Here is a 20,244-nt window from a genome sequence, read left to right as displayed (position 1 = left end):
TCTCAAGGGAGGCCGCCCAGAACTGAAGATGACTAGTCAGTAGGAGGAGGAGAAGGACTCTTACCCTCTGTCACAAAAAGTTCCACCACCTGCTCCCCTCCACTAGAGAGGCTGTAGGCCAGGGACCTTCACCCAGAGTTGGGTTCTTGGCTCCTAGGCCATCCCGTGCGGGCCCCCAGGAAACACCTTTCCCTGCCACCTCTGGAGCACTGAAGGTGGCACAATTGCACAAAGGATTCGGTAGAAGTTAGGAGCCAAAGCCCCTTTGTTGCTCTGCACCTAAATGCCAGAGTTACGGTTGCTGTCGTGTTCCCGTGGCAAAGGCCATTCGGAAGCAAAGATTTCCCAGCCACCTGTGACAGCAGCTCTGTGAGTTTTCCAAGCCATTTCCTCTTTCTTTCAGCTTTCCAGGAAGTGCCTTTAAGATCAGACAGGACCACAGCGATCGTCCTGAATGAACATTTTAAATGGCTGCAGAAGCTTGCGAACCTCGTGTGGGGTGCGTTTTGATTAGGGAGCGGCACCGACACAGAAGGACTCTTCATCCTGCCACGGTACGTACAACACACGGGAGCAGCTCTTTGGAGCCGGGGCTGGGCCGTGGGGTGGGTATTCACAAGGGACATCAGCTTCCGTAGCAGAGTCCAGCCCAGAGACACCTGGGAAGACGTTCCGAGACTCTCGCAAAGCCAGGGCCCTGGGCAGCCAATGGGGGTATGTCTACACCACAGCGCTAATTCGAACTAACGCATCCAGACTAAAAAACTAGTTCGAATTCGCGTTTTGCTAATTCGAACTAGCATGTCCACATTAAGTGGACCCTGAACCGCGGTTAAGGCTGGCTGGAAGCAGTGCCGGCAGGGCATCAGATGAGGACTTAGAGCATGGAGCTGCTGTCACAGGCTAGCCAAGGGCTGTGCTTAAAGCGACCCGACCCCCACCCCAGACAGACAGTTCTCAGGGGTGCCCCGCTTGCGAAGCAGTCCTGGCTTGGAGTGCCCGGAGTACCCACACTGGGCACATCACAGCACTCGGCCATCAGCCCGGCTGCACTTGCCGCAGGCTGCCATCTGGGGAGAGGGGCAATTGGGGGGCTGCAGGAGAGCTTCCACACCCAGAAGCCCGCAGAGCCAGCCCAGTCCTCCCCATCGTGGGCTCGTACCCCATTCCTCCCTCACCTCCTTCCACTTACCCTTCCCTAGCCCCCCTTCCTGATGTACAAAATAAAGAAAATGTGTGGTCAAAAATAGAATCTGTCTTTATTGAACAAAACTGGGGGAGACTGGGAAAAGGAGGTGGGAGAGGGAAAGAGAGAGGGTGGGAGAGAGGAGGGCAACTAAAATGATGAGGGGTTTGGAACAGGTCCCATATGAAGAGAGGCTAAAGAGACTGGGACTTCTCAGCTTAGAAAAGAGGAGACTGAGAGGGGATATGATAGAGGTCTATAAAATCATGAGTGGTGTAGAGAGGGTGCATAAAGAAAAGTTCTGCATTAGTTCCCATAATAGAAGGACTAGAGGACACCAAAGGAAAGGAATGGGTAGCAGGCTTCAAACTAGTAACAGAAAGCTGTTCTTCACAAAGCAAAGAGTCAACCTGTGGAACTCCCTGCTGCAGGAGGCTGTGAAGGCTAGAACTAGAACAGAGTTTAAAGAGAAGTGAGATATAGTGATGGAGGTTGGGTCCATGGAGTGGTGGTATTAGCCAGGGGGTAGGAGTGGTGTCCCTGCCCAAAGTTTGTGGAAGGCTGGAGAGGGATGGCACGAGACAAATGGCTTGGTCATTGTCTTCGGTCCATCCCCTCTGGGGTACCTAGTGTTGGCCACTGTCGGCAGACAGGCTACTGGGCTAGATGGACCTTTGGTCTGACCCAGTACGGCCATTGTAAGCTCAGGGCTCAGGGTCGGGAGTCTCAGTGGACCACCTTGATTTTCATGCAAACCTGCTCCTGGGTGGCCAGGCTGGCAGCTCTCCTGCCCAAGCCGGCCACTTTCCTGTGCCTAGTGCGGAGATCGTGGACGAGGTCCACGATGTCTGCACTAGCCCAGGCGGTTGCCCGCCTCTTGCGGTCCAGGGCAAGCTCCCGGGAGCCACCAGCCTGGTCCCGGGAAGAGGGGGAAGGCTGGGGGGCATCGGGTGGGTGGCTCGATCCGTGCCAGGTGCAGGGTCTGCTAGCTGGGTGCTGGCAGGCTTGCACCTGGCACGGGCACCGTAGCCAGCCCGTGGCCCTTTAAGGGGTCCGGGGCCGGGATGGGGGCAATAGAGTTTCCCTGGTGTTGGCCAGAGTGGCCACCAAGGAAACCTGGGGAGGGCTAGCCTCCCACTAGTTTGAATTAAGGGTCTACACAGCCCTTAATTCGAACTAGTAAGTTCGAACTAGGCTTAATCCTCGTGGAATGAGGATTACCTAGTTCGAACTAAGTGCTCCGTTAGTTCAAATTAAATTCGAACTAACGGAGCGCTAGTGTAGCGCCTATGAAAGTTAATTCGAACTAACGTTAGTTCAAACTAACTTTGTAGTGTAGACATACCCATAGATAGTTGGGTTTGTGATGACCGGGAGACCCGTATGGTCACTTGCCTGCCTGGTGCGAAGGTTGCAGATCTCTCGAGGCATCTACATAGACTTATGTGTAGTGCTGGGGAGGAGCTGGTGGTTGTGGTACATGTAGGTACCAGTGACATAGGAAAGGGTAGGAGAGATGTCCTGGATGCCAAATTTAGGCTGCTAGAAAAGAGACTGAAATCCAGGACCTCTATGGTGGGATTCTCGGAAATGCTTCCAGTTCCACGCGCAGGGCCAGGTAGGCAGGCAGAGCTTCAGAGTCTCAATGCGTGGATGAGACGATGGTGTAGGGATGAGGGGTTTGGATTTATTAGGAACTGGGGACACTTTTGGGAGAGGGGGAGCCTATACAGGAAGGATGGGCTCCACCTAAACCAGGGTGGAACCAGACTGCTGGCACTAAACCTTAAAAAGGCCGTAGAGCACTTTTTAAACTAAGAGATGGGGGAAAGCCGATTGGTGCGGAGATGCACGTAAATCGGATGGAGACTTCTCTTAGAGGAAAATCCATCGATAGAGATTCTTTAAGCTATAGTCAGAAAGGAGAGGAGGGGAGACGACAAACCATGGGCCAGAGCAGACAAACAACCGCATACAAAGGAATCCAATGCATCAGGGAAGGGCAGACAAATAAGCAGTGGCAAATTTTTAAAGTGCTTCTACACAAATGCTAGGAGTCTGACTAATAAGATGGGTGAACTAGAGTACCTCGTATTAAAGGAGGAGATTGACATAATAGGCATCACTGAAACCTGGTGGAATAAGGAAAATCTGTGGGACACAATCATACCGAGATATAAAATATATAGAAAGGATAAAGCAGGCCGGGTGGGTGGCGGAGGGCACTGTATGTGAAAGATAATGTAGAATCAAATGAAATAAAATATTAAATGAATCAACATGTTCCATAGAATCGCTATGGATAGTAATTCCATGCTCCAATAATAAGAAATTAGCAGTTGGGATATATTACCGACCACCTGACCAGGACAGCGATATTGACATTGAAATGCTGAGGGAGATTAGAGAGGCTACCAAAATAGAGAACTCTACAATAATGGGGGATTTTAATTATCCCCATGTTGACTGGATACATGTTACCTTAGGAAGAGAAGCAGAGAGAAAATTTCTCAATGGCTTAAATGACTGCTTCTTGGAGCAGCTGGTGCAGGAACCCACCAGGGGAGAGGCAATACTTGATTTAGATCTGAGTAGAGTGCAGGATCAGGTCCAGGAGATAACTGTTACAGGACCGACTGGGAATAATGACCATAATTTAATAACATTTAACATGCCTGTGGTGGGAAGAACACCCCAGCAGTCCAACACCCTGGCACTTAATTTCAAAAAGGGGAATTACACAAAAATGAGGAGGTTAGTTAAACAGAAATTAAAAGGCACAGTGACTAGAGCCAAATCCCTGCAAGCTGCATGGAAACTTTTTAAAGACACTATAATAGAGGCCCAACTTAAATGTATACCCCAAATTAAAAAACATAGCAAGAGACTGGTAAGTCTAACTTCAGTACCGGGCAAATTAGTCAAAACAATAGTAAAGAATAAATTTGTGAGGCATGTAGAAGAACATAATTTGTTGGACAAAAGTCAACATGGGTTCTGTAAAGGGAAATCATGTATTACTAATCTATTAGGGTAGATCGACGGAGGCATGTAGATTAGTTTATTCGAAAAAGGGAAATGAAGCCTCGATTAAAATAATCGCGGCTTCATTTAAATTTAAATGGCTGCCGCGCTGAGCCGACAAACAGCTTATCAGCAGTTTGTCGGCAGATCGGGGCAGTCTGGAGGCGCCGTGGTCTACAAGGAAGCCTTTGTCGATCAGCGCAGGTCAACCTGGTTTCACGAGGCATACCTGCGCCGATCGACAAAGGCTTCCTTGTCGACCGCGGCACATCCAGACTGCCCCGATCTGCCGACAAACAGCTGATCAGCAGAGCGGGGCAGCCATTTAAATTTAAATGAAGCCGCGATTATTTTAATCGCGGCTTCATTTCCCTATGCCGATCTGTCTAATCTACATGCCTCCGTCGACGGCCATCCCTAGAGAGGGATGGCAAGAGACAAATTGCTTGATCATTGCCTTCGGTCCAGCCTCTTTGGGGCACCTGGTGCTGGTCACTATCGGCAGACAGGCCACTGGGCTAGATGGCCCTTTGGTCTGACCTAGTACAGCCATTCTTATGTTCTTACGGCAAACAACCTTTTCACACTCTTTCCCCCAGGTTATCTGGGTAGACACCATCACAAGGCAAACATGGATCCCGTTCAGCAGTAAAGAGCGATGGTCATCACTGCAAACAATTCACAACTTATGTCCAGGGCCTAGCCAGGAGCCGCTAGAGCAAGAAGAACGTGCGGAGGCCATGAACACAGAGGTGAGTGAAACACCTGAGTGGAGATGCTAGCGGCAATCGATTCTTCTGACAGAGAGAAATGCCAGTTCTGGACCCAGGCGACAAGCAGAGACTGGCAGGACTGCAGCTATGGGACAACGACCAGTGGCTGCAAAACTTGTGCATGCATAAGGCGACTTTCATGGAGGTTTCCTTCCCTGAGGTGCAGCAGTGCCAGAATGAGACTGGCTTTGATAGTTGAGAAGCGAGTGGTAATAGCCATGTGGAAGTTAGCAAGGCCAGGCAGCTACCGGTCAGCTGGAAATTAATTCAGAGCGGGGGAATAAGATGGTGGGAGGCTGCTGTGATCCAAGTAGCCAGTGATCCAAGTAGCATCGGAGGCATTGAAATGCCAATTGTGATTCTTAGAAGCCCAGCCTCCTCTTCTTGCTGTGGCCCCTGAAGCAGTACGCAGGCAGCCTGGACATCAGTAGGAAGCAGCTCAGCTATAGGCCGAGCAAATGCAGAATGGTGGTAGAAAGAGCTTTTGGACGTTTAAAGGGAAGGTTTTGCCGTCTATTGACTGGGTTAGACCTCAGTATAAGCAGCATTCTCATTGTTGTAGCAGCCTCCCGTGAGCTCCCTAAAATTTTATGTCAGGGTAGGAGCATATTAAATGTGCTGACCTGTATATTTTACACAGCCCTGTCCCCGATCTGCCATGCACCACAAGCAATAACCATACTGTTGCTGAGAAATCCGGCCCCTCCCATGCCTATACAGGCATGTCAGCCGCTCTGTTTGCTGCCTCAAGATCTGCTCCTGGGTCTTGGTTTCACATTCCATGCACGTTATCCTCTCCTCATGCTCCGCGCATCTTCTGCAGCATCGTTCTCCTCTGCCCATTTAACCGCACCCTGCCCATGCGGGTGGGTTGCATTTGCTCATGGAATGTCATTCTGTTATGTTTTCGCCTTCAGATCTGTTCTAGCTGAACAGTTGGATGAGCCTGGGGAGTGGGCCTCAAGCTCACTGTTGCATCCTCTCCAAGAAAACAAGGGAAGGGCAGACGCTAGAGAAGACACATTGCAGAATGCAGAAGCTAATCTCTGAGCATAAAAGAACATTTGTCCGACACAACAGGCGTGTGTTAGTTACAAGGCAAAAGGCATCCTTTAAGCAGGCTCCATGCAGCAGATACAGCACAGAGGTCTTAAGGGAGCTGCTGGACTTGATTTGGTGGTAGGCATGGTAGGGAACAGTTTGGGGCTCGCTCTACTAACTCTGCTTTGAAAACACGGTGGTTGAAGCTCCCATAGCTAGGCAAGGGCCTATGTGTGCAAAGGGGCCCAGAGTGGCATGGAGACAGGGAGGGAGTCTCGTGGCCACCACATGTTCAGGCGCAGGAAAGAGTCTGTTCCCCAGAGCTGAGCCCTGTGAAAGCCCCAAAGCTCGGCTCTCTCACCAACAGGTGGAAGATATCACCTCCCCCACCGAGTCTGTCTAGGGAGACCGAGAATTGTCTTGCAGCTTGGGTGGGAAAACGCCCCCTACAAACACAGTCACCGCTCCAAAATAAACCCACTAACTCATTTCTGTTGTACAGGAAAAAACTCCAGGCCCATGTGGCGACTCTGAGGGAAAGGAGAGCGAAGCTGCTGGGGTTAAAGGAGACCAGTGAGCAGAGAAGCCAGCAGTACCTGGTAGGTGTCTGTTGTTTTTCCCTGGCTGGGAGACGTAGTTGAGACTTAGGATTGTTTATTGTTAGATTTCTCTGTGGCCTTGGTGAAGGTGGGTTTATGTGAGTTTCTCCGTTCTCACGGGATAGTGTGTGCGTGTTGCAAATATTCTCTCCCTTAAAAAAATGGAAGCTGCATTTTAATGAATGAATGAATTTCTATTCACTGTGACGTTCATAAACAACTTCTCCCAAAACACAAGGGTTGTTTCCCAGGAGACTAGGACACAGGCCCTTATGGGATATTGGGAGCAAAGTGTAAAAAAGTCCCCCCCTTGTGATGAAAACATACAGTCAAGTATCCGGCTGTGAAGGATTCAAGGTTTTGAACCCCAGTCAGGGGAGCTGACACTCTTGACAACCCCCTAAGCAAGGTGTTCATGTGTGTGTGTGGGGGAGGAGGGAGGCAGCCCATGTTCCTGGAAGGGGACAGTCCCATATTTAAAAGCTGTTCCCAGTGTTCTGACTTTGTCCCATATTCCCCCGGAGCGGCCAGCACTCAGCAGGGTTTTGGGGGTTGGAAACCTGCAGCTTGCGGGACACCAGCAGCACACGAGCCAATTTTCTGTGGCCCCTTCCCACCGCAGAGCAGGGAGCTTGTGCTGCAGCTTCCGGCTGGGAAGGGGAAGGGGTGGGAAAGGTGCATGCGAGTCCCTGGGGCTGCCCCTGCCCAGCCTGGGGATGCAATTCCTGGGAGCCAAGGGAAGGCCCCAGCGTGTGCCTCCTCTGTGCATGACTCCCCCCTCTCCCCAGAGGAGGGAAAGGCCTGGTACACGCCTCCTCTGGAGACCCCCCCCCCCCCCGTCCCACCACACCATGCCACTCCAGTTCTCAGCACACCACAGACCTGGGGGAGAGGAGCAGCCACTGCACTTCCAGAACCCCCAGAAGTGGCGCGTGGCTGGACTCCCATCCACCTCACGGGATGCCGCCACTATCTCCATTGTCACTGGAGGTGGGCAGTGGGACTCCTTGGGGTGGGGGAAATCAGAGGGGGGCCTCCCAAACAGCTCATGAACGACTGTTCGCACCCTCGCAATTTGACCAGTTGGTCACGATTGACGGGTTGGTGACCATCGCCATAGCGACTGGGGGTCAGGCTGGGCTGGGAGTTTGCACAGGAAGCTGGAGGCTGCAGCCCTCTGGGTGTTCACGTTGGGGTTGGGGTGTCAGAGCATCCAGCATCAGGGGCTCTCTCCTGCTAAAGGGCTCTGCTCAGCCAGGACAGGGCTCCCAGCCAGCCACAGGCAACTCCCCTTCCACTGCCCTGATGCCAGGGTGAGGGGCACAGCCTGTCTGAAAGGGGAGTGTCGGGCCCTGTCACTTGTGGTCTGGGTCCCTCGCCCACAATCCCCATGAGGCAGGGGAGGAGCCCAGGGTGCACAGTCCTGAAATGCAGAGTTTATGTCCTCGTCTCCCTGTGGCACCCACGGGTGTTTGTTAGCTGGGCCTTAGCCCCGCCCCTTCACCATGAGGCCACGCCCCCTGCTCCTTCTCATCCCCCCTGGGGCCCAGTCCCTCCAACTGCCCTGACTGTCCTGCCCTGGGCTGGGGACACAGGCTAGGGACTGCTCTTGGGTGCTCCAGCCTCTGCCCAGAGCGGGTGGATGGTCCTGGACAGCCCTTGTCCAGCCTGGCTCTGACGTCCATCCCGGGGGGCGTGCGGGGTTTTTTGTGCTTTTCATTTTCACTTTTTCTTCCTGGTTTTAAATGCCTTTTGGGGCGGGGCAGGATCCCTCTTTGTTTTACTTTGGGGGAGACAGTCCAGTTTCCCGGAGTACGATTTCCCCCGTGGGTTTGTTTTTTTCTTCCCTTCCCATCCCACTTCTTTTTTTCCCCATTTCTGCTTCCTGGCCAATCAGTTTCAAAAAGAAAAGAATTTGCAAGGAGAACAGGGGGAGAAATTGTGATTTAAAAGAAAACAAGCCAGATGCTGTGTCTCCGAGGCAGCACTCAAAGCAGCAGGCGTGGGACAGAGCATCTCTAGGCCCAGAGACCGGGGCATGGGTCTGTTCCCAGGCACTTACCCACACGGCTCTGCACGATCACAGCCAAGGCCAGAGAGACGCACCCGGTGCCCAGTGCCACTAGGCAGTGTCGGTACCTGAGGGGAGAAGGCGGGGGAGCTGGAACAGAGGGGTTCAGAGCACAGAGTCAGCAGCTGCCGCAGCGGGATCAGAGCTATGTCACCACTAGTACTGGAGGCAGATCCACAGCTGGTACCAACCCACCCCACAGAGCTCACAAGCAGCAGGTCAGTGGCACAGAGACTGGTTTTCTGCACTTAAAGGCTCCTCGCCCAATCGCAGGCCGTGTCAATCAGCTGCAGCCCGACTGCCAACCTTGGGACCAGATCCAGCTGCTGGGAGTTACCTGAAGTGTTGCACTGATGTGAGAGAATTTATCCTGATTCACACCCCTTGGAAATCCATCCCTGTCAGAGTGCAGGGCACGAGCAAAGTCCGTTCTCATAACAGTGGTGGCCGCACACACCAGCTGGGATCAGGGCCCTGTGGTGCCGGGCGCTGCACAGACGCAGCGAGAGACAGTCCCTGCCCCAGCTGGGACACAGAGCCCAAGGTTGGCAGGGGAGGGCCTTGCAGCCAGTACCTTGGTTCTCAGCTGCAGACAAGCTACCCCACTGGGGGCAGGGGTCCAACCCCATGCCCCTGTCCTTGTGCTGCATCGTCCCCAAGCAGAGCGACAGTCGAGCTGTCTAGGACAGAGGGGGTGGGACAGGGCGGTGATCCTGCTACAGCGGAAGCATCTGCCCTTATACTGCAAAGCACTTGGCTGTCGCACAGAGACAATCAGATACCCAGGTAGGTGGGTGCACATGGGGATGGAGGGATAATTAGATCCTGTCACACACTGGAGCTGGCTAAAAGGAAGTGGGATTCCAACCTCCCTTCCACTTGGCTGGGACGGGGGGGGGGGGGGAGGGGGGATATGAGGCAGGAGGGGATGCAGGGTGCTGGCTCCTGGAGGCAGTTCAGGGCTAGGGCAGGTGGTGGGGTACAGGAGGGGGTTCAGGATAGAGGAGGGCAAACTGCTGATTCAGAGAGGGGATTCAGGGCAGGGGTTCAGGGCGCTGACAAAGTTTTGATCAGAGTAACGAACATTTCAATGTTTGCCCAATTTGGGGCAAAACCAAATGTTGAAATATTGGAATTACCAGTTGATTTGTTTTCTATCAAAGACACACAGCAGTGAGAGAGAGAGGGAGGTGCACCAAGGGAGACCTAGTGAGAGACTCTGTGAAAGAGAGTTTTGTCCTTGAGGCTACGTCTTCACTGCATTCTTATTTTGGAATAAGCTATTCCGGAGGAGATATTCCAAAATATCTTATTTCAAAATAGCGTGTCTACACTACAGGGAAGCCTCAAAATTAGTCCAAGGCAGGCTTCTCTAATGTGGATGCACTGTCTCGATTTAGACCCCCCCAGGAGGCACTGGGGAATAATTACTTTGAATGGCCCTGGGGAGGAGTTATTTTGAATTAGCAGCAGTGGAGCATCCACACTACCGCTATTCCGAAATAGCTATTTTGGAATCAATGTTATTCTTTATGGAATGAAGTTTACAGACATCAGAATAAGCTGTCTGTTATGTCAAATGTATTTTGATAACGGAATTGCTATGTAGATGCTATATAGGAAGCCTAATCCGAACTACCTAGTCCGTGCTGCATGTAGCCGCGGGCACGGAGTCCGAACTAGCCGGCATTTAAAAATAGCGGCGCCTGGCAAGATGCAAATGAAGCCCGGGAAATTCAAATCCCGGGCTTCATTTGCAACTTCGTTTGCCTACATTAACCACCCTAGTTCGAACTAGGGTGGTAGTGTAGACATACCCTCTGTACCTGGGAGCAAGTCACAGAATTACACTGAGCCTTAGTTTCGCAAATGTAAAATGGAGTTCATGCCTCCTTTCTCTGTACTGTTTGTAACTTTTTTGGGGCAGGGCTTGTCTCTCTATGTCTGTGTCTACATTGGCACCCTTTTCCAGAAAAGGGATGCTAATGAGACCAGTCGGAATTGCAAATGCCCCGGGGATTTAAATTTTCTCCCCGGCATTTGCATGAACATGGCTGCCGCTTTTTTCCGGCTCGGGGCTTTGCCGGAGAAAAGCGCCAGTCTAGACAGGTATTTTCGGAAAATAAACCCTTTTCCGGAAGATCCCTTATTCCTACTTAAAATCAGGAATAAGGGATCTTCCGGAAAAGGATTTATTTTCCGAAAGATACCTGTCTAGAATGCATTATGCAAATTCCATATCTGATTTTGAAGTTCAAAATAGGCTGTTTCAAAATTTGGTGCATCGACACAGCACCAGATTTCAAAATAACACGCTATTTTGAGACATCTCTTAACCCTCATGGAATGAGTGTGACTGGGATGCCGAAATAGCACGCCTGTTGTCTGAAAAATATTTTGAAATAATGGGCAGCTTGTTATGATGTGTGGTAGCTATTTCAGGATACCTCCAGTGTCCCAAAATAGCTGTACAGTGTAGAGTCTATAACACTGTAGCGTTACAAACTCGCCTCTGGGGGGTGTTCCAAACTGGTTATAGTAGCTGTAGCATTACAGACTCACCTCTGGGGGGTGTTCTAGACTGGTTATAGTAGCTGTAGCGTTACAGACTCACCTCTGGGGGGTGTTCCAGACTGGTTATAGTAGCTGTAGCGTTACAGACTCACCTCTGGGGGGTGTTCCAGACTGGTTATAGTAGCTGTAGCGTTACAGACTCACTTCTGGGGGATGTTCCAGACTGGTTATAGTAGCTGTAGCGTTACAGACTCGCCTCTGGGGGGTGTTCCAGACTGGTTATAGTAGCTGTAGCATTACAGACTCACCTCTGGGGGGTGTTCCAGACTGGTTATAGTAGCTGTAGCATTACAGACTCGCCTCTGGGGGGTGTTCCAGACTGGTTATAGTAGCTGCAGCGTTACAGACTTGTCTCTGGTGGGTGTTCCAGACTGGTTATAGTAGCTGTAGCATTACAGACTCGCCTCTGGGGGGTGTTCCAGACTGGTTATAGTAGCTGTAGCGTTACAGACTCGTCTCTGGGGGGTGTTCCAGACTGGTTATAGTAGCTGTAGCGTTACAGACTCGCCTCTGGGGGGTGTTCCAGACTGGTTATAGTAGCTGTAGCGTTACAGACTTGCCTCTGGGGGGGTGTTCCTGACTGGTTATAGTAGCTGTAGCATTACAGACTCACCTCTGGGGGGTGTTCCAGACTGGTTATAGTAGCTGTAGCGTTACAGACTCACCTCTGGGGGGTGTTCCAGACTGGTTATAGTAGCTGTAGCGTTACAGACTCACTTCTGGGGGATGTTCCAGACTGGTTATAGTAGCTGTAGCATTACAGACTCACCTCTGGGGGGTGTTCCAGACTGGTTATAGTAGCTGTAGCATTACAGACTTGCCTCTGGGGGGTGTTCCAGACTGGTTATAGTAGCTGTAGCGTTACAGACTCGCCTCTGGGGGGTGTTACAGACTGGTTATAGTAGCTGTAGCGTTACAGACTCGCCTCTGGGGGGTGTTCCAGACTGGTTATAGTAGCTGTAGCGTTACAGACTCACCTCTGGGGGGTGTTCCAGACTGGTTATAGTAGCTGTAGCATTACAGGCTCACCTCTGGGGGGTGTTCCAGACTGGTTATAGTAGCTGTAGCATTACAGACTTGCCTCTGGGGGGTGTTCCAGACTGGTTATAGTAGCTGTAGCGTTACAGACTCACCTCTGGGGGGTGTTCCAGACTGGTTATAGTAGCTGTAGCATTACAGACTCGCCTCTGGGGGGTGTTCCAGACTGGTTATAGTAGCTGTAGCGTTACAGACTTGCCTCTGGGGGGTGTTCCAGACTGGTTATAGTAGCTGTAGCGTTACAAACTCGCCTCTGGGGGGTGTTCCAGACTGGTTATAGTAGCTGTAGCGTTACAGACTCACCTCTGGGGGGTGTTCCAGACTGGTTATAGTAGCTGTAGCATTACAGACTAATCTCTGGGGGGTGTTCCAGACTGGTTATAGTAGCTGTAGCGTTACACAATCGCCTCTGGGGGGTGTTCCAGACTGGTTATAGTAGCTGTAGCGTTACAGACTCGCCTCTGGGGGGTGTTCCAGACTGGTTATAGTAGCTGTAGCGTTACAGACTTGCCTCTGGGGGGGTGTTCCTGACTGGTTATAGTAGCTGTAGCATTACAGACTAACCTCTGGGGGGTGTTCCAGACTGGTTATAGTAGCTGTAGCGTTACAGACTCACCTCTGGGGGGTGTTCCAGACTGGTTATAGTAGCTGTAGCATTACAGAATAACCTCTGGGGGGTGTTCCAGACTGGTTATAGTAGCTGTAGCATTACAGACTCGCCTCTGGGGGGTGTTCCAGACTGGTTATAGTAGCTGTAGCATTACAGACTCGCCTCTGGGGGGTGTTCCAGACTGGTTATAGTAGCTGTAGCATTACAGACTCACCTCTGGGGGGTGTTCCAGACTGGTTATAGTAGCTGTAGAGTTACAGACTAACCTCTGGGGGGTGTTCCAGACTGGTTATAGTAGCTGTAGCGTTACAGACTCGCCTCTGGGGGGTGTTCCAGACTGGTTATAGTAGCTGTAGCGTTACAGACTCGCCTCTGGGGGGTGTTCCAGACTGGTTATAGTAGCTGTAATGTTACAGACTCACCTCTGGGGGGGTGTTCCAGACTGGTTATAGTAGCTGTAGCGTTACAGACTCACCTCTGGGGGGTGTTCCAGACTGGTTATAGTAGCTGTAGCGTTACAGACTCACCTCTGGGGGGTGTTCCAGACTGGTTATAGTAGCTGTAGTGTTACAGACTCACCTCTGGGGGGGTGTTCCAGACTGGTTATAGTAGCTGTAGCGTTACAGACTCACCTCTGGGGGGTGTTCCAGACTGGTTATAGTAGCTGTAGCGTTACAGACTCGCCTCTGGGGGGTGTTCCAGACTGGTTATAGTAGCTGTAGCATTACAGACTCACCTCTGGGGGGTGTTCCAGACTGGTTATAGTAGCTGTAGCATTACAGACTCGCCTCTGGGGGGTGTTCCAGACTGGTTATAGTAGCTGTAGCGTTACAGACTCGCCTCTGGGGGGTGTTCCAGACTGGTTATAGTAGCTGTAGCATTACAGACTCACCTCTGGGGGGTGTTCCAGACTGGTTATAGTAGCTGTAGCATTACAGGCTCACCTCTGGGGGGTGTTCCAGACTGGTTATAGTAGCTGTAGCGTTACAGACTCGCCTCTGGGGGGTGTTCCAGATTGGTTATAGTAGCTGTAGCATTACAAACTCGCCCCTGGGGGGTGTTCCAGACTGGTTATAGTAGCTGTAGCATTACAGACTAACCTCTGGGGGGTGTTCCAGACTGGTTATAGTAGCTGTAGCATTACAGGCTCACCTCTGGGGGGTGTTCCAGACTGGTTATAGTAGCTGTAGCGTTACAGACTCGCCTCTGGGGGGTGTTCCAGATTGGTTATAGTAGCTGTAGCATTACAAACTCGCCTCTGGGGGGTGTTCCAGACTGGTTATAGTAGCTGTAGCATTACAGACTAACCTCTGGGGGGTGTTCCAGAATGGTTATAGTAGCTGTAGCATTACAGACTCACCTCTGGGGGGTGTTCCAGACTGGTTATAGTAGCTGTAGCATTATAGACTAACCTCTGGGGGGTGTTCCAGACTGGTTATAGTAGCTGTAGCGTTACAAACTCGCCTCTGGGGGGTGTTCCAGACTGGTTATAGTAGCTGTAGCGTTACAGACTCACCTCTGGGGGGTGTTCCAGACTGGTTATAGTAGCTGTAGCATTACAGACTAATCTCTGGGGGGTGTTCCAGACTGGTTATAGTAGCTGTAGCGTTACACAATCGCCTCTGGGGGGTGTTCCAGACTGGTTATAGTAGCTGTAGCGTTACAGACTCACCTCTGGGGGGTGTTCCAGACTGGTTATAGTAGCTGTAGCGTTACAGACTCACTTCTGGGGGATGTTCCAGACTGGTTATAGTAGCTGTAGCATTACAGACTCACCTCTGGGGGGTGTTCCAGACTGGTTATAGTAGCTGTAGCGTTACAGACTCGCCTCTGGGGGGTGTTCCAGACTGGTTATAGTAGCTGTAGCGTTACAGACTCGCCTCTGGGGGGTGTTCCAGACTGGTTATAGTAGCTGTAGCGTTACAGACTCACCTCTGGGGGGTGTTCCAGACTGGTTATAGTAGCTGTAGCGTTACAGACTCGCCTCTGGGGGGTGTTCCAGACTGGTTATAGTAGCTGTAGCGTTACAGACTCACCTCTGGGGGGTGTTCCAGACTGGTTATAGTAGCTGTAGCGTTACAGACTCGCCTCTGGGGGGTGTTCTTGCCTCCCACCATGGTGCTCGGCTGAGTTCTGTGCCGCTCAGCTGGGCTGCGGTGGGGGAGCAAGCAGTGGAAGCGCGGCGGCCCAGATGAGCGGTACAGAAGGCAGCCGAGCGCCACAGCGGGAGGGGAAGGAGGGCGGGGCGGTGATGTACACGGCCCCACCCCCTGGCTGTGTACGTCACTGGGGTAGGGTGTAAAAAAACCCAGACACCCTTGATCGGGGGCGAGAGGGGGGAGGGACTGTCTGGGAGAGGAGCGGGCTGGCTGGGGGGGAAGCAGATATTGGGGTGAGGGGCAGAGGCAGCAGTAGCTGGCCAGGGGAGAATGGAGCTTGGGTGGCTGGTGGGAAGCAAAGCTGGTGGGGGCTGGGAGGTGGGAGTCAGGGGCAGTGAGGCTGGCCATGGGAAATCAGGAGGAGGAACTGGCTGGTGGGAGAGGGAATTGGTTTGCGGGGAGCCGGACTCACCCAGGCGCATGCAGATCCCAGGGTGCTGTCCGCCACACTCATGCATCCCCTACAGAGACAGAGGAGAGCGGAGAGAGAGTGAGAGGCAGGAGGGGGAGAAGAGAAAGAGAGAGACAGAGAGAGGCAGAAGGCGGAGGAGAGCTGGGGGTGGGGGAGGCAGTAGGATGAGGAGAGAGAGAGAGAGAGAGACAGAGCGAGAGACCGGAGGCTCAGAAGAGAAGACCGACATGAAGGAGAGACCTGAAAATCCCGTCTTATGCCGGGCTAATTGGCTAGTCATATATATAGTAGCCCCATGTCTGTGACTGTGTAACGCTGAAATGCTGACTGTTGCCTCTGGGTGGCGAGTTGCCTCCCTGGCTGTTCCCCAGGAGTGCTGCATGGGGAGTGCTGCATGGGGAGCGCTGGGCCCAAACAGCCACTTGCACTTATTCCCCCACGGCGGCCCGGCTGAGCAGCACAGAAGTCAGCCAAGCGCCAAGACAGGAGAGGAAGGGGGGAGGTGGCGTACATGGCCAGGGGGCGGGGCCTGGCTGTGTGCATCACTGCCCCGCCCCCCTTCGTGCCCCCCTTCACCTCCTGCCATGGGGCTCAGCTGACTTCTGCACTGCTCAGCCGGGCCGCTGAGTGGGAGCAAGTGGCGCAAGCGACCGTTTGGGCTCCGCACACCCCATGCAGCTCAGGGAGCGCGGTGCCCAAACGGCCATTTGGGCTCCATGGTCCCCCACGTGAGAGGGAGGAGAAGAGAGAGACAGAGAGAGAGGCAGAAGACGGAGGAGAGCTGAGAGTGGGAGGAGGCAGCAGGAGGAGGAGAGAGAGAGAGGGATGAAGAGGAGAGACCCGAAAATCCCATCTTATGACACGCTATTGGCTAGTATTGAAATAAGGGTCTGAAGTGTAGAAATGACGCTGCTGTGTAAACATGCCCATAGTGCAGAGTTTCTCAAACTGTGGGTCCCAACCCCCTCCCCCACCCCGGGGGGCTTGCGAGCAACTTAGAGGGTGGTTTCAGCAACTGAAAGGGGGGTTGAGAGCAACTTACAGGGAGGTCGTAGTATCACAAGTTTGAGAACCCCTGCCCTAGTGGGTTGTTTTAAGCCTATTGAAATAAATGGGAATTGGCCCTTAAGGCCTAGGTTCCCAAATATATTGCGCTGCCCAGCACCCAAGGGAGTTAGGCACCTGGATACTGTTGAGGAGCTGGGCCGAGGTGCTTTTGAAAACCTCCCTCAGGCATTGCTGCAGTTTTAGGTGCCTAAAATCCTTGAATTATCCCATGATCCTCCCCTCCCCTGCATCACAGGGAATGTGGGCAAGAGGCAGAGAGGGGAAGTGACAGATGCCAGATAAAGTCCTAAGCAGGCAGGCTGTGCCCCTCACAGGTGGGAGCACTCGAAGGGGAGGGGCACCCATCCCCGCCTGGGAGGAAGTCTGTGAGCAAAGCAATGACTGTAGCAGCAGAGAGACCCAGGCACTCTGACCACCAGCCTGACACCCTCAGGGCTGCAGCCCAGCCCCTCAGCTTCCTGTGCGATCTCACACCCCCGCCCATGTCTCCTGGCCTTTCCTCTGAGACCCGACACAGGTGAGGAGAGCTGCACTGTATTGAACCTGCAGCCCCAGAGGGCCAGATCACATGGTCTGTCCCCAGCCTGGGATCCAGACTGGTCCTCCCTCTGTGCCTCAGTTTCTCCAGTGGTACAGTGGTGATAACAGCTCTGTGCTGTGTCTCACCTGGGGTGGGGAGGCTAAATCCGGTCAGACTCTGAGGTGCTCTGACACTGTGGAGGAGAGCGGTGAGTAACTGAGAGAGTTGCAAACACAGGCTGGGTTTGCAGAAAGGCCCAAGGGATTTAGGTATCTCTCAAGCTGATTTTTCAGTCCCAGCCACTTTTTCAGACCCAGTAGCCCAGGGGAGTCAGAAGTGATGAGGCTGAACAGACTTAGTTCAGTCTCCACAGGGCTCTGTCAGTTCTCCTGTCTAACACCCTCCTGTAACACTGACCAGTCACCATTCTCCCCAACGCTGCTTTGCAGTTTCCCACCTGGCGTCAGAGAAGGGACAGACCCCGGCAGCCCCTGGGAGTGGGGACCCCAGCACAGCAGCCTGCAGCGCCTGCCTGGAGCGTGTCCGATCCCAGCTGTGCCCCCCGGCCCAGCCCGGCCCAGCAGGTAACCCCAGCTCATGTGTGTCTGAGCCGCCCACCCCCAGGCACTGCCAGTGGGAACCCAGCTGCGGGGCCAGGCCATGGGGCTCCTGCAGGGCAGGGACACGCCGCCCCCTGCTGGCTGCACTGATCTAGTCCCCATCCCCACTCAGAGCCAGGCTGGGAATGTACCTGCCTCAGCAGGGCCTGGCTGTGGGGCAGTGACACCTAGTGTCCGTTTTCTGGTATTACATGGGAAGATTTAAATAGCTGTAATACAAAGTGATCCAGGGTTTTTTTCGGTGGGAGGTGGGGTCAAAACTCGTTATTAGAGACACTGTCTCATGGTTCCACACACACACACACACACACACACACACACACACACAGACACACACACACACACACACACACACACCCCATTCCCTGGCATCTGGGCCCATGTCCCCCCCATTTCACATCTCCCCTTGGTTCCAGCCTTCCCTGCTAGTCTGAGTTTATCCCACAGTTACTCCAAGACCTTCTAGGCCACTCTGGCTGTGAAAAGGGGTCTTAATGTGGGTACTTACCTGGTCCCAGATAGACCAGTCCTGCTGGCGTGGAGCTGCTGGAAGGGTCCCTCGCCAATGTTCCCTCTAATGTTTTCCAGCCGTGTGCAGAATGCCCTGTGCACTGAGGCATGTGTGGATGTGCACCACCAATAGACACACATGCTGCTGTCTGTGCGCGCTCTGCTAATCGGCTGGGCAGCATTTGAATGTCTCCTGGGTGCTCACCCAAAGGCTCAGCTTACAGGAACCCTGCGCAACAGCCTCTTCCCAACTCCCACAGTAGGGGCAGAGCAGGGTGTGTGGCTAGAGCACAGTGCACCATGGGAATTCTCTGCTCTCCAGGGCCCAGATGGGAGCAATGGGTTAGGCAGAGCAGCCCCAAGGCTCCTTTGACCATCCCCCTGGAGCCAGGCAGGGCCCAGCCCCCGATTGCAGGGAGCACAAAGGGGATTCAAGGGGAAAGTACAAACTGGAGATGGAAGAGTGCAGTCGATCAACCGACAGGCAAAAGCTTATAGGTGAATGCTCTACACGACATGCATTTCCCCCTTCCCTCTGCCAGTGCATCGTTTAGCAGGATGCCCAGCAGCCCGGCTCAGTTCTGGCTCATGCAGGGTCCAGGACCTACCCCCGTTGTGGCTCTGCTTTTAAAGAGTATTAGGAGCTGGGTGTGCAGGCAGCTTGCACCAGGTCCAGGAGCTCAGATTCCTGCCATGCCCCCAACCCCTGGACAGGGACTGCTGCTGTCCCAAGAGGAGAGCTGGTTTTTAAACGGGTTCCCCTTGCAGACCTGCTCCCGCCTGGCACCTCTGCTGCTGCCTCTGATACAGAGGCAGCAGGGTGGGTGGGCAAGGGGCTCCTCGGGAGTGGGGCCGGAGCGCACTGGCGGCTGACTATAGAATAATCGAGTAAGGGATACGAATTCATGCAGTTACTCGACTGTTCAGTTAACCACTATGGAACATCTCTAATTCAAACCCATTTATCCCCATCCCTGCCCGTCACAGGAAGGGGGTAGCTGGGAATGAGCCTCAGAGCACTAATGGTGCCCGTGTCTTTGCAGGGGGCGCCGGGTGCAAACTCTGCCCCTCGGACTGGCGGCTGCGCGGGGACAAGTGCTACTGGGTCTCCACAGAAAATAAAACCTGGAACAAGAGCCGCAGCGACTGCGCCGCGAGGGGCTCCCAGCTGCTGGTGATCCGGGACCGGGAGGAGCTGGTAAAGGGGCCGGTAACCCCCTGCTGGGGCTGCCTCTGCCAGGCTGGGCCTGGGTACAGAGCCTGGTTAGACACACTTGAGGACTGGGAGTTTCACAGCTGCCAGCGGTTTGGTTTGGACGTCCCTGTTCCCATTACTGGTTACTAAGGGGGGTCCAAACTCCTGAGGCAGCTTTGACAGGCCCAGCAGAAATCACTAGTCTCAGCGACAGGGTAGGTGGGCAGCCTGATGCTCTTAGTTGCTCCTCCTATGGACCCATTGCCTGGGCTTTGTCATCCCTGGTCCCTGGCTCTGAATGTTTTCCTGTTCCTCCAGGGCCCTTTATTATAAGTCACCAGCCTCTAGATGCTGAAGAACCCATGCTGAGAGGGACACTAATATGGTACTTCCTGATCGAGGGGTACATGTCCAGCCCTGGATTGGGATTCAACAGACCTGGGTCTACCACTTTCCAGTGGGGTGACTTTGGGCAAGACACTGTCCCTTTCTGTGCCTCAGTTTCCCCCTCTGCCGAATGGGGATAATGAACCTTCTTTCCTTTGGAAAGTAGGTTGAGTGCTGCTGATGAGACAAGCTAGAGGTGTTTTGCCAATGTATCAACTGTCGTTAATGCGGGGGAAGGAAAAAACTACCAGGGAGTCGGTCCCACCTGTGTGAAAGAGTTTCTAGCAGGAGCTGATTCCAGCTCAGGACCAACATTAAAGTCTAGGAAGAGAAGGGTCCTTTATAGTGTCCATGCTAGTGCTTACACCAGTCCTGTTAACAATTCCCCCCTCCCCCAGTTACAGTGGCCTAACGTCTGAGGTGCTGAGGGAGGGGCAACCTTTACTGACCCACAAAT

General features: G+C 53.2%; 1 long non-coding RNA gene across 1 annotated transcript; it reads left to right on the top strand.

Moving 5' to 3' along the window:
• The first annotated feature begins 6,298 nt into the window (after positions 1-6,298).
• Positions 6,299-19,423, top strand: LOC142824497 (uncharacterized). The gene is made up of 3 exons (XR_012899356.1): positions 6,299-6,623; positions 17,525-17,659; positions 19,249-19,423. It is a non-coding gene; the product is annotated as an uncharacterized LOC142824497 (long non-coding RNA).
• The last annotated feature ends 821 nt before the right edge of the window (positions 19,424-20,244 follow it).

This window comes from Pelodiscus sinensis, unplaced genomic scaffold (genome assembly GCF_049634645.1).
Source record: "Pelodiscus sinensis isolate JC-2024 unplaced genomic scaffold, ASM4963464v1 ctg35, whole genome shotgun sequence".
Lineage (NCBI taxonomy): Eukaryota > Metazoa > Chordata > Testudines > Trionychidae > Pelodiscus > Pelodiscus sinensis.
Note: the sequence above shows the minus strand (reverse complement) of the source record. Positions and strands in the feature narration are given on the sequence as shown.